The sequence below is a fragment of the Notamacropus eugenii genome, chromosome 5 (assembly GCF_028372415.1).
Source record: "Notamacropus eugenii isolate mMacEug1 chromosome 5, mMacEug1.pri_v2, whole genome shotgun sequence".
NCBI classification, from domain to species: Eukaryota; Metazoa; Chordata; class Mammalia; order Diprotodontia; family Macropodidae; genus Notamacropus; species Notamacropus eugenii.
The window spans coordinates 371,887,135-371,901,683 of NC_092876.1; the positions used below are offsets into that span (position 1 = coordinate 371,887,135).

The window sequence follows — 14,549 nt, forward strand, 5'->3', positions numbered from 1 at the left end:
GGAGACAGGAAACTTTGGGGAGAATCCAAGAATTAATGATGTGTATTTGGTTGTAACTGTGCCCAGAGATTTCTCATAATGGGTGCATTGTACTAACTTCAAAAAAACATAATGATTAAATATTCCAAGCTCCTCTATATCATCTCCTCCTAAACAGAGCCTAAAAGATAGTTTCAAGGGAAAGAAGTGTGTCAACACCATCTCCCCACAAATCGGGACACTGAGACCACCCTCTGAAGGGTTATTTGTATAATGAAGTAATTGTTGAATGACAGACGGCTTGATGGCCCCAGCTCTGATATGTCAGCAAGTCTGAAAGTCCAGAGTTTGTGTAGCTCAATAACACAGTGGCCTGCACATGTTTTTTACATTAGGGAGCAGATGGAAACTATAACTCCCATCACAGATGAGGGATGCCTTTCACCCAAAGGCCACAAGTGATAAGCTCCTTCTCAATGCAAATGCTTGGTCAGGTGCTGCTGAGTTTAGATGCCGGAATCTTAGACTCACTGTATGATGAGGAGGAAGAGAATGTGCCTATTTCAAAACCTTAAAGTGTCTTTATTCTGTTAGTTCTTGATGTTAAAGAGAAAACTCTGAACATTTTGGGATCCTTGTTATATCTAATGTTTTGACAATACCAGCCAAAGCTAGCAATATCAGCATGGTGGAATGTCCTAAAGATATGAACAGGTAATTCTCATGAGAATAAACCCATGCTATGTATAGCCAAAGGGAAAAATAACTAGTCCAAATAATTAGACAATAAACTAATAATTAGAGAAATGTAAATTAAGGCAATTCTGAGGTTCTACTTCACACCTATCAGATTGGCAAAGATAACCAAAAATGAAAATTATAAATGTATAAGGGCTATGGGAAAACAGATTCACTGATGTGCTGTTGGTGGTGTGCTGTGAATAGGTCTAACTTTTTGGGAAAGCAATTTGGAATTATGCACAAACATGTATTAAACAGTACATGCCCTTTGACCCACTGCCAGGCCTAAACCCCAAAGAGACCAAAGAGACACCCTCTGAAGGGTTATTTGTATAATGAAGTAATTGTTGAATGAGAGAATTGTTGTTGAGAGAATGTGTGTGTATATATATATGTATGAACTGACGCAGAGTGAAATAAGTAGAACCAGAAGAACAATTGATACATCAATATAAAAATGAACAGTTTTGAAAGACTTCACTAATCAAGTAAATGATCAACTGTGATTATAGAGAACTGATAAAGAAGAATGCTATCTACCTCATTACAGAGAGGCCATGGACTATTATACAGACATGACAAATGTGGGGATGTGTTTTGTTTGACTGTACTTATGTGATAGAGGGGTTATTTTTTTTCTTCTTTCTTTCAAATGGGTGGAAACAGATAGAAGGAAGAAAAAAACTGAATGCTTAATACTTGAAAAAATAAACTCTCCATCTCTCTGTCTCTGTTTGTCTGTCTCTCTCATCTGTAACAGAGGGCTGGATTTGAAGTCAAGAGGTCCTGGGTTCAAATCTTGTCTGTGACACTAACTAGCTGGACTGACCTTTGGAAAGTCATTTACTTTCTCTAGGTCTCAGGTTTCTCATCTGTAAAATGGTAATAATAATACTTGGGGTACCTATCCCTACAGGGTTGTTGGGAGACACATGAGATACTCTATACAAGAGGCCTTACAAAAGATAATGAGGTACAAAATACCAGCTATTATTACTACTGAAAGAGCATTGTTGAGATATGAGTTGAAAATCCGAGTCTCCTTTCTTGGTTAAGTGCTGCTGTATTTTCCTACTGGCTTCACTCCTTGTGCCTCATTTTCATTTGCTCAGGAAAGGCCTACAACTTTTTAGTCCTCTAACTTCTCCTTATAGTAAAATTCAACAGAAAACCTGAACAAGAAAAAAATAATAATTCAACCCTTTCTGAGTTGGAATACATTCTTTTTTATGTAATGAAAGAAAGCTCCCATATTCTTGATCATTCAAAGGCAGCTAAAGAAGAATAAACTTCAAACTGGTTTTGATCTGGCAGAAAAGAAGGAGCTAAGAATACTTGAAAAGTACATGGGTGGAGTTCTGGAGTTGGACTCCAGAAGACTGGGTTTGAATCATCTCAGATACAATTTGTAAGCTACTTAACTGTTCTGAGACACAGTTTCTTCATCTGCAAAATGAAAATAATAATCGCTAATTCACTAACCTCACAGAGGACCAAATGAGAAGATGCATAAAAAGATCTTTGCAGGCTTTGAAGCATCACATATCTGGTAATATTATTCTCATTCTTTTTGCCTTATATTGTTGTGGTTGTTGCCACATATGATTACCAAAAAAAACCCCAAACAAACCAGTTAACGCATGGCAACAAAACTTCTGTTCAAACCAAAGTTGCAGAAGGAGGCTTGGAACACTGGCATTACTGTGGCTATTTAAATACCAAACCTTGTTTTTATTCCCACATTTGGGAAAAATAGAAAACTAGAAGTGGAAAGCTTCAGTAGCTAATTTCCATATCTAGTTTCCAGGGCCTCTGGGAATTTTCTCAGTAATCAGGGCACTGAATTCTATAGTCAAAAGAATTTATATATATAAAAAAAGCCACCTGTTTAAAATAATGTCATTGATTTTTGTCATGTAACAGATGATACCACAGCCAACACCAACTGCTAGTAGGTACTCTGTGCCAACTGGTCCTGCAATTCACATAGTTCTTTTCATAGTCATAGAATATCAGTACTAAAAAGAAATTTAGACCTATTCATAGTTTTGAAGCTAGAAGGGGTCTAGAAGGGTCATCCAATTCAACCCTCCCGTTTTAGCAATCTTCAGCTTGATCTCCTTCTGTTCCTTCTCTGTAGTTTCTTGAACCCCGACTTTATTGTCAGTGTTTAGGAGCTACCAGCTTCTCTTTCAGAAATGACATTTTTGGGCTGATAAATTAGGATCTCCTTTGTCTTATTTCTTATCTAGTCCTTAGTCATTGAATGGGCGTTGTCTCAGACAAACTGAGACCTGGGAAAGACTTTAATTGAGAAAGACCAAAGTCACCTACCGCATCCCAGGCTATCACTCATTGTCTTGATTTTCACCTTGCCACTGGACTTTGATGACTCTGGAGAAGAGAGCGAGGCTAGTGACTTTGCACAGCTCACCCTCACTTCAGTCTAATTCATTTGTAAGACAAGAAATCACACTCATGATCCTCTTCAAGCATGAAGGATAAAACAACAGTAGAAGGAGGAGGAGGACAGGGAGAAAGAGGAGGAGGAGGAGGAGGAGAAGGAGGAGAAGGGAAGAGACTTGACCCAAAATTGCAACTGTTGAAGTAATAGAACCAGGTTTAACATTCAGGTCCTCAGACTTCAATGCCAGAATTCTTTTCACTGATATCTAACTCCCCATTTTGCAGTGGGGGAGATGAAGTTGCTAAACAACAAATTCAGGACTAAACTCAAGGTTTTTAAATGCCTTGTTCTATGCACCTTCTGATTGGGCCTCCCAGGATCTCTAAGGATTGTCTGCTTACAGTAGCCCTGGTGAAGTAGGTGGTTAGAATGGCCATCCTCCTATAGTGATGGAGAAACCAAAGGCTTTAAAAGGAAATAATGAATTCCTCAAACTTACAAAGAAGTTGGTGATAGAGATCAAGCAAAAACTAGGCTAATGAACAGATCATTTAATTACTCAAGGGGGTAAAAGTTCTAAGTTTGAAAGGCTTTCAATCTTATACATATCTTATTTGTGTTTATTTATCCTATTCTTAAATCAGGTTGTGGATGCAAAGGGATGGAGTATATGAACTTTTGAAATCCCCCTTTCCACTAGAAAAATCATTTAAAAGCCTGTCACATATGGCTTTACACACAGATACTCCCTTTCCCCAAACAATGCCGTAAGCACCAAATGTATACTAAAAAGCGTTAAGGTTTTTAAAAAATATATAATAAGCTGGTGTGGGCAACCAGGTGGCACAGTGAATTGAGTGCCTGCTCAGAAGTCAGGAAGACCTCAGTTCAAATCCAGCCTAGTTGTGTAACCCTAGATAAGTTCCTTCATTCTGTTAGCCTCATCTGTAAAATGAGCTGGAGAAGGAAGTAGCAAACCCCTCCAGGATCCTGCCAAGAAAACCCCAAATGGGGTCAAGAAGAATCAAGAGGCCTAACAAAGAAAACGACAATGACCCTACCAGCTCAGAGCCATGCTAAGAATCAGAAAGTCTTGAATTGTATGCTCAGATCTGCTGTTCACTTTCTCAGTGTCTTATCTGGGAAACGGAGTTCTTACTATTTACTCCTTACCCAACCTTCCTGGGAAACTGAGAGATGTCTATCAATCACTGTCTACTCTTTGAAAGCCTCAAACACTAATAATACTCGATTCTCACACATTGATCAATATTTATTTTGTGCCTGGTACTATCCTCTACAGTACAGGTGTGATTCTGTCACCAGGAAAATCTTCGGTTTTGTACTTCCTGAGTTAATGTTCAAATGTGATGTTGTATGAGTGCAGTATGTTGACATCATACAGAAAACATCAAAAATGAAATGAACCTATATTTAACATTGGTGTTATCTCAGTAATAATGATATACATATAATCAGATGAAAGTCATAGCTATCCCACTTAGAAAATTTAATCTCCAGTGATCAAAGGATTACATCATTTTCGGAGAGGAAAAATTATCAGAGGGTGTGCTTTTTGCAAGGGAACACACAACAAACCCAGGACCTCCTCCACCAAACCAAGCAGGTTTCAGGTTTCAAAAAGCAAACTTTTTTCCTGCATAGCTCTGGTGCTGTAGCTTGTGACTTCACTTTGGTTTTGGCTCAAAATTCTGGCAGGAACGCTGGTACTCTTTGGACCTTTTCCAGCCCACTCCATAGTATGACTTCTTATGCTTTATTTCCCAGTCTTTTTTATGAACATTAGCATTCCTCCCTCCTTAGAGGGCTTTTAGATGTGATTATTTGTTCTCTCAACAGTTCAGTGCCTCAGAAAGGTGAGGGGCACAGGTGGATTGCAATCACTCATCCCCCCTATCAAGTCGCAACAATGCAACCTCCTCTGGAAAAATATTCCTGAGGCCCATTTTAAAGATAACTTCTCTACCCTAATCCATATCAAGCTTCCTTTGGAGTTCTGCAAGAACAAAGATATCATCCTTTCTCAGTGAAAGTGCACATTGAACCAAATAGAAGATTTTTGGCAGAGCAGCCAAAAATTGATTAATTAATTAGGCTTGATTAGGGAGGGGAACAGATGGGACCAAAGCTCACCTCCTTGGTATCTAACTCAATGCCAAAAGGCAAAACACACACATTTTAAAGTTAATCACAAGATCACTGGAGCAGAAAACATTGGTCAGCAAGCATAAGAGGGAGACAGAACCAATGCCATCTTCATTGTTTTTCTGGATTATGCAATCCAGGAGAGGAAGAGTGGTAGGTAAGGCCCTCAATTAATTCATATCATCTCCTGCTCTACTACTGACTTGATAAAACTCAAAAAAAGTGAATATTGAAAAAAAAGGGAAATGCTGGCTTTCACCACAGGTGAAATCATATGGTGTAAAAGAAAGTGAAAATTACAACAGTGGGAAGAGAGCCTTTGAAAGAAAAGAGGCTGGTCTGATGAGCAAATGAACAAAAGCTAGACAGACTTTTAGCTCCAGAACTCAGAAGGCAGCATGGGCTGTGCTTGGAGAGAGGATGTTGGCCTGCAGTGATCAGGTCAATGATGCCATCCTCAACAGAAACGGAGAAGTCAGAAACAGGCACTAATTTTAGCGGAAGAAAGGCAAATAGGGTTGTAGAGATCCTGAGTTTGAGGCATCAGCAAACTATCAGTCTAATTTAATGAGATCAATGACAACAGGATATATTAAAATAAAGTCTAAATTCTATAGTGTAAAGGAAAAATATTAAATATACTAAATATGTTTTTCTTTTGATTTTGGTAGGGTTTTTTGTTTGTTCTTTTACAAGAAGCTGGTAAAAAGCACTATTCTTTAAAGAGCTAGGGTTTCACTCCCAAATGTCATTAATCCTGCAAAGTTTAACCTAAACTATTCTAAAAGAGACTGCTTCTATTGAGACTAACAAATGATCTGCTAACATGATCTGTAACTAATACAACTCACTAAAAACAAGTCACTCAAGGTTCCCAGCTTACTTATTAAAAGACAACAACAACGAAAAAGAGCTGAGGTTTTGCAGACTATTTCCTCTAAGGTATTAATATTTTCAGAGCTTAAACAGAAACAAAGAATGGTGGCCCTCTGCTGGTGAAGTGATGGGCTTGAACTCCTGGCCAATTACTAGATAGATTGTCATTGTAGGGGATGTTTGAGATAGTCTAATTCAATCCCCTCATGCTACAGATCAGGAAATTAAGCCCTGATACTGCTGACTTTAATCACTCAAGGTCATACAGGTAGTGAGTAGAAGAGGTAAAATTAAAGCCAGCTCTCCAGATTTGATGTTCTCCCCATTAGTGCAGACTGCTTATTTGCCAGTGATCTGGTGATACTGGGACTCTTGTTTTATGCTGCAAATTTTTGTAATCTGATAATTTTGCTCTTAAATTAACCAGAAAAGTCTGAGGGAATAAGAATTTTAAATACTAAACCTGATGTTTATTGTTTTTACTGATATGTTTCTACAGTGCTTTTCAGCTGAGAAATTGCTTTCCTCTTCATTGTCTAATTTAGTCTTCATAAGAGCCTTCTTGCCAGTCACCCCCATTTTAACAAAGAGAAAACTCAGGCTCAGAAAGGGATTGACTAACTAGATTCATTTCCTATGTGAAAGAACTGAAATTCTAACTGAAGGCCCGTATCCTTCCCATGATACTATTTATTTATTATAACAAAGAGTCAAGTTTTCAAAAGGTTAGAGAAACCAAGACTCTCTAACAATATAATTTGGTCCCTAACGTTTTTTTTTTCATTTTCTCCCCCCTCTTTATTTGGGTGGGGAAGAGATTGGAGGCCAAAAGTTTGTCTCTTGGCAGAGAAAGAACAAGGAGAATTAGTTTCTCTATTTAGCCAGGTCAGAATGTGCTGTCTAGAGGTACTTGGAGAGACTGTATAAGGAGAGGAGTCCTGCCCCAGAACAATGACAAAACTCAGCGTCAGAATGAGTCTGAGGTAATTTTATTTTCCTTTACTATGTCCATTTATTTTCCCCACATAAACAGAAGTCTGAAATTAGTCCTTAACTTTGACAATGGAGGTGTGTATGTTCATCCTTCGTTGCCAAAGAAGACCATGTCATCAGAGAAATAAAGACATGACTTGCACTTGACTTTGTTTTGAGTGAGGGAGGGCTGTGCAAGTCACCAACCTCACTTTTCCTCCAGAGCCATCTGAATCCAGTGACCAGATATTCATCAGGATGACTGGAGATGATCCAGGATGAGGCAGTTGGGGTTAAGTGACTTGCCCAAGGTCACACAGCTAGTGCATGTCAAGTGTCTGAGGTAAGATTTGAACTCAGGTCCTCCTGACTCTGCACTGGTATTCTATCCACTGCACCACCTAGCTGCCCCTTTGACAATGGAACTGAAATGATGGAATACGGTTAAACATAACTAAACTGATGAAAGTGAAGACCAATTTAACTCAGCTACATTTCATGTCCATATGTATTTACTTCACCAGCTTTCCATGGCATTGACTGACTTTGAATGATGTGATAACATTTGTAAAGCTCTTTGCAAACTTTAAGGCACTATATAAATGCTAGGTATTAGCTGTTATTATTGAACAAATTCTATACCTTGTAAGAGGGAAGCAGAATACACCTTGTCTTTGGTCTATGATGCAGTCTGTCATCTTGAAACAAAACACTGGCAGCTAAAATTTTTTGATTGGGAAAATCTGTTGAATTTTTAACAGAATTCAATAAAATTTGTACATGGAAAACTACTATAGTTACACATGATTTTGCTAAATGAGATGTGCAATTCATAAAACTACTAATTTACCAAAATGCACCATATGCCAGTTATTCTCCCAGCCTTCTCAGGGGCAAGTCATATTTGGAGAGAGTGAAGTGAAAATAAAATACTTAAAAAATCTCTTTAAAGAGGATTTTTTTTGGGTGTGGTAAGAGTTGGATATACTTTGGTTATAGCTTGTGAGCATAATATTTTTGCATCTATTAAGTTTAATCTATTGAAAATGAATGAAAGCCAAGCAGATGAGCCTACGCATTCAAGAAAGAGGACCCTCAGAGATATTGTCAATCCAGGTTGAAGGGACTAGTTGAGAAAGAAGCAGCTCACTTTGAAAGAGATACCCTTGATATTTTTAATAACCAAGGTTCCTCTAATACACTAGGTTTGAAATGTAAAAAAAAATTGTAAATAAAGAAAAACAACTAGTTTCAAATTTTGATTCCGATACCTTTTTTTTTTTGAGAGGGGAAGGCAAGACAATTGGGGTTAAGTCACACAACCCAAGGTCACACTGCTAGTAAGTGTGTCAAGTGTCTGAAGTTGGATTGAACTCAGGTCCTCCTGACTCCAGGGACAGTGCTCTGATCACTGTGTCACATGTGCCCTGATTCCAATATTTATTATCTGTGTGACCAGGACAAATCACTTAACTTCTTGGCACTTTGTTTTCCTCAAAGCATTTTCTTCCCTACAAGTCTGAGTAGTAGGTCAACTGTAATGGGAGTTAAAATCTTCCCCGCCCATTGATAGGCTTCAGGTGGGGCTATTGAGGGAGGCTTGATTAGGGGAGCCTTGTTTCCTATGCAGGCCCACACCTTTTGCTGATTACTAGTGAGGAACGGGGTCACGAGGGCTTGTGCCCCATGGCTCTGAAAAGAATATATATATATAGTATAAAGGGAGGTTTTGCTTTCCATGGCTCTGAAAAGAATATATATATAGTATAAAGGGAGGTTTTGCTTTGAGGGGCTTAGTTTTGGAAGAAGGTATGTGTGTCAGATGAGACTCTGGGAAGCTGCTAAGTAGTCCCCCAGCTTTGAAAATCCAGATGTTGGTGCTTCTCTCTCTGGTAGTTGTGTATGTCAGACAATTGGAAACCTATCTATTGGTCCCGTCTGTGGAATATAATTAGAGTGTTGACCCCTCAAAAGTTGCCTTTCCTTTCTTAAACGCAGATCTAAGAACCTATGATATAGCAGACCCCCTTGTGTATGCTGGGGTGCTTACTGATATATCAACCCACCTATTCATTAGAGCAAAGACTTTCAACCAAAGTAATGTTAAAAGTGCACCCAGAAATCAGATGGAAATGTAAGTGGCCCCTCACCAGCACTGTCAGGAGATGCCTCATTCCAGCTTAAGGGCCACTGGTTCCCTCTTTAAAAAATTATTTCACACCTGAGCTCATACAGCAGGCTGAGTGACCCTTCACAAGACCCGGATAGAGGAGTTCCAGGACGAATATCCTACTCTTGGCCCTATCTTTAAGATCTGCTTCAGGCCTCACAGTGAATTAGGCCAGCTGAGGCCTGGCTCAGTGGGTATATTGTTTGTTTAACCATTCGTGACCAAATAAGGAGACTTGATTGCATACAATGGGTTAAAATCACAATTATAATCATTTTTAAAAGATGCTACATACAAACAGGTGAACAGTAGCTAACTGTGAGAGTGCTTTAGAGCTACACAGCCCCACCCTCTGCTTTTTTTTTTTAACATAGTTATGTCCATAAAATGTTTTCATGTCCTTTGTGATTACAGTACAGAGACACAAAGGGGCCTTTCATTAGTTGCCTTCTCTCTGTCTCTCTCTCTGGGAAGTCAGGTCGAAGAGTAAAAGATATCTTAATGTTCTCTTTCAAGGCTAGTGAGATTGTGAAATGGAGATTAGTAGGAAGCTACAGTATGCTTCTCTTTCTTCCCCCCTCCCTCCGTACTCTCACTCACCTTTTGCCTGTGTATGTTGAAAGGATTTGTAGGCAATGCCTCTTTTATTTAGCTACCTGAAAGACTTTAAAATGACTAGAGGAAGGAAGAAATTAAGTTTTGAACAGAGGGCAGGTTCAGGTTTTAGCAGCAGCATTTTTTACAAATCCAGTTGTTAAAGGCATGTATCAGGAGTGGAGAGGAGGGGGAAAGGGGAAGGGAAAAAAGGGAAAACTTCTAGGGAAGCCAAGCTATAAAAACATTCCTTTGCCAGGTTTTGGAGATCATGGTGGTACTGAGAGAACAAAAGGTACTGGAGAAATGATGCTACTAAGAGAACAAAAGAAATCCGGGATCTTTCTTTTCTCCGTTCACCAAAGTCTGCCTCCAGGGAAGGGGGGGTGGATGGTCTGGATATTAAGACTAATTTCATCCCTCCCACTTAGGTCCTCCCATAAAATTATTCTTGGTAGCTGGAAAGTTTTTTAAAAGTGATTGTATCCAGAGCATATACATAATATATATAAAATTCTCTACATCTCTATCTATCTGTCTATCTAGCTATTGGGATAAGTGCAAATGATGAATCCTCTGCAGTGGTCACATTATTAGAATTCATACTAAATATTTACATTGGACTAGAATCAATGACCATATTAGGCATAATCATAATTTCAAATACTGAAAACCTAAATACATGTAACTACTCCTGGGGATGCATTATTTGCCCAAAATGGGACCTAGCTGCACCTAGCTTTCTTCATCATCCTGATGGACAGGAAAATCTGACTTGACTGACCAGGCCTCATCTTGAGGATTTTGTTCGGCTCTGACAGAACAGTTTAAGAAGGGCATTGATAAGGTTGGCCAGTGTCCAGTGGAGGGCAAATAGGCTGGTTGAATAGCCTTGAATCCATGGCATATGAGGATCATTGAACGGGACTCAGGGTATTTAGCCCAGAGAAGAGAAAACACAGGGAGCACATGATAACTATTTTCAAATATCTGAAGGGCTGTCATGTGGAAAGGAGATTACTCTTGTTTTATCTGGCCCCAGAGGACAGAACTGGGAGGCAAATTTAGGCTGGATATCAGAAAAAAAATTCCTTATAATTATAACTGTCTAACAGTGGAATGGTCTACTTTGGGGGTAGGGGATTTCTCCTCCTTGGAGGTCTGTGATGGTCAATTATCAGCTGTTAGAGTGGGGATTCCTTTCAGATATGGTTTTTGTTTTGTTTTGTTTTTGTTTTTTTGGAATAGATGGCTGCTAGTGTAACTTTCAGCTCTCAACTTTCTTAATGCTGTGATTCTGTGACAATAGTTCCACTCGGTCCAAGTGAGGCCCAGTAAGAAGCAGCTCCTACTCTACTGCTTCAGAAATGCCGAGGTAAGGCATCTCCCTCTCATTGTCACTTCTGCCTAAATCAGTAAGAGGTAGGAGCTACCTCTGAGGCCGCCAGGTGGCGCTGTCTGTAGGGCACTAGACAAAGTCATGGAGGACTTGAGTTTGAATCTAGTCTTAGACTCCTACCAGCTGTGTCGATACTAGACAAATCCTTTCTGTGGTCTTGACTCTCCTCATCTGTAATGTGCAGATAATAAAGCACCAACTTCACAGGGTTGTTATGAAGATCAAGTGAGAAATCCTAAAATGCTATATAAATGTTATTTATCACCATCATTATCATCATCATGTGAAATATGGATTATTGATTATCAATTATCAATTGATAAGAGCTTTAGTAATCACTGTAACCAATTTCCAGGCTTAGATTTGGATTGACTTCATATAGGCCTTGGTAGAAAAGTTTGTAAGAGACTATGCACCCAATTGAAACTGGTCCTACATTTTGAGGGAGAGAAACAGGATGGATAGAGAATGATTCAATGTGGTCAGGAGATATTTTTCCTGGTATTGAGGGACTCTAGTAAAGGGGGCAGGGTGCATTTGGTTGGAAACTTTCCAGAAGATATTGTCCAACTTTGTGTTTTCCTTGTTACTATGAATTCTGAGGATCCCCTTTTGCAAGTTAGCATAATTAAGACCAATCACAGTCTTAGTTTAGTTGACACTAGTGGACCTTATGTTATAAACTTATGTAGCCAAACTGTATAAAAAGCTGCTCTGATTATAAGGTGTGTCTTTGGTCACTGAGAGACCACTGATCTCTATTACTGGCAATGTCTAGTTTTGCTAATAAATCGATTATACTCGGACTTTTGTGCCCCAGTTTCTCTTAATTGCAGATTTATTGTGATAATGATTATATGGAACAACTACCTCATGCTGATGAGGCTGGGCCTGATGTGCATATGAAGCACTAAACAGAATCAAGACAATCTAAATAGATAATTTAAGTCCTTGAAGGTCTGCTTTTGGCCACAGATTTGCATGACCTTCAGGGCAAAAACTTCCCTAGTAAAGCTTGATATTAGATCACCTTAAGTCCAGCTTGTTAACTCTTGCATTAGCCAGATTCAATATGGGAAGTATTTCTGTGGGAGCATCCCACACATTGGTGCATTTGGTGAGGGGGAAGATGATAATGAATGTATGGATATGGTGGGCAGTCAGGTGCATCACAAGAAATTATTCCCTGTTCTTTTTTTGTTCTAAGGAAGTATACATTACAGTGTTTAAATGTGAATAATTTATTTAGGAGGTCTAAATATACCTATACCTAAATAAATCTATACTTGTTTTTAGAAATAAGAAATTTCTAAAAGTACTAAGAGAAGAAATCCTTTTCTGTAATTCTAAGCTATAAAGTGGATCATTTTCAAGAGAAATATGCTGTGAATAATTTCTAATGGCAGGGAAAATGATAGATTAGCAAATTGAGGCTCAAGAAAGTTCTCCTTAATGACATGTCGATTACCAAATGGGATGACATTTAACCAAAGCTAGAGTTGAGACTTCTATATCTACCTTTTTTGGTAGCTAGGTGGGGCAGAGGATAGAGCACTGGGTCTGGATTCAGGAAGACCTGAGTTCTTTTCTACCTTAGACACTTACTGGTTGTGTGATCTCTCTCTGTCTGCCTCAGGTTCCTCATCTATAAAATAGGGATAATAATACCATCTACTTCCCAGGGTTGTTGTGAGGAACAAATGAGATAATATTTGTAAAGCACTGTTCCTAGAAAATAGTAAGTGCTTAATAAATGTTCATCTCAAGCAGAACCAGGAGAACATTATACACAGTAACAGCCATGGTGTACAAGGACTATTTCTGATAGACTTAGCCCTTCACAACAATGCAAGGACCTCTAAAACATTCCCAAAGGACTCTTGAGGCAAAATGCCTTCTACATCCAGAGAAAGAACTATGGAATCAGAACACAGAATGAAGCAGACGATTTTCTCATGTGTTATGTTATGTTTTGTTTTGTTTTTTCTCGTGGTTTCATTTTAATTCTTCTACGCAACATGAATAATATGAAAATGTGTTTAATAAGAATGTAGATGTATCAGATTGCATGCTGTCTCAGTGGGGGAGGAGAAAATTTGAAACTTATAAGAAGTGAATGTTGAAAACTGAAAACAATAAATTTAAAAAAAAAAGAAAAGCTCGTAAAAAATGAAGAACAAGCTCTTGATGAGATATCAAGACAAAGAACAGAATAATATAGAACAATACTAAAAAAAAAATGCTCATTTCCTTCCTATCTTTTATTTGGGATGAACCCGCATATGAAAGGGAGATTAGTTACTTTCAAAGCCTGTAGGAACAGGAAATTTGTTCAACTAACTCTTTCTATCATAGTTCCATGGTGGGTAGCTGGAAAGCTTGTCACCAGGATAGTATATGTGGTATTCTCATTCCCCACCCCTACCTCCAACATCTATTTTCTCTTTTAAAATTTATTTTTCTAGGTAAACTAGTTTTCCTTTGAATCCCAAACTAGGCTTGATGTCCTGGAGTAGGAATTGTAGGATTCTGAAGTGAGGGGACTTATAAATAATTGAATCTAATTCCCTCCTTTTATAGATGATGAAACTACAGTGACTGAGGTAGGCAAATTAACTTGCCCAGAGAAATGAAGATAATATAAAACATGATACTACTGTAATTCAAACTCAAGTCTTCGAAGGCTCTCTTCGCTGCATAGTGTCAGGATCACTGATAAGGATACATCTTTTTGAGCAGTTCCTTGTTTTGTTGGAGTTAGCACCTGGTCCTGAGGGGGAAAGGCTGCCTGGAGTAGTTCTTTCTGGACACTGACCTTTGGTAGGGAAATAATAGCGGCAAAAAAACACTAAGGGGATTGGAGGATAGGAATCAGTGTTGGTCCTCTTTGAGAACGAAGGACAGACAAGCAACAAACCAACAAACAAATGGAAGGATGTTATTGGATATGACATTAATGAAGATTTGAAAATTTGATGGGGAGTTCTGACTGGTAAGTAATGGAACTGGGACTCCAACTCCAGCCTTCTGACTCCAAGCCCATGGTCCTTTCCACTACATGAGGCTAGAAGGCAATCAACTGGTGGGATTTTGCATGGGAAGTGATCACTTTTATGGCATATCAATGGAATGAAGGGGGATAAAAAAGAAAGAATACAGATTTTTTTTTTTGCTCTATTTCCCAAAATCTAAAATGACTTTGTAAAGTTATGGAATGGTTAAACATATAAATTCAAGTTCCCCAA

At 38.6% G+C, this 14,549-nt stretch overlaps 1 protein-coding gene and 1 pseudogene across 1 annotated transcript in view; both read right to left on the reverse strand.

Moving 5' to 3' along the window:
• The window catches only part of NHS (NHS actin remodeling regulator), a 443,126-nt gene that overhangs the window by 158,884 nt on the left and 269,693 nt on the right, over window positions 1–14,549 (reverse strand). The gene's annotated exons all lie outside the window — the stretch shown is intronic.
• LOC140506732 (glycine cleavage system H protein, mitochondrial-like) overlaps window positions 1–14,549 on the reverse strand; it is a 64,683-nt pseudogene that overhangs the window by 16,492 nt on the left and 33,642 nt on the right.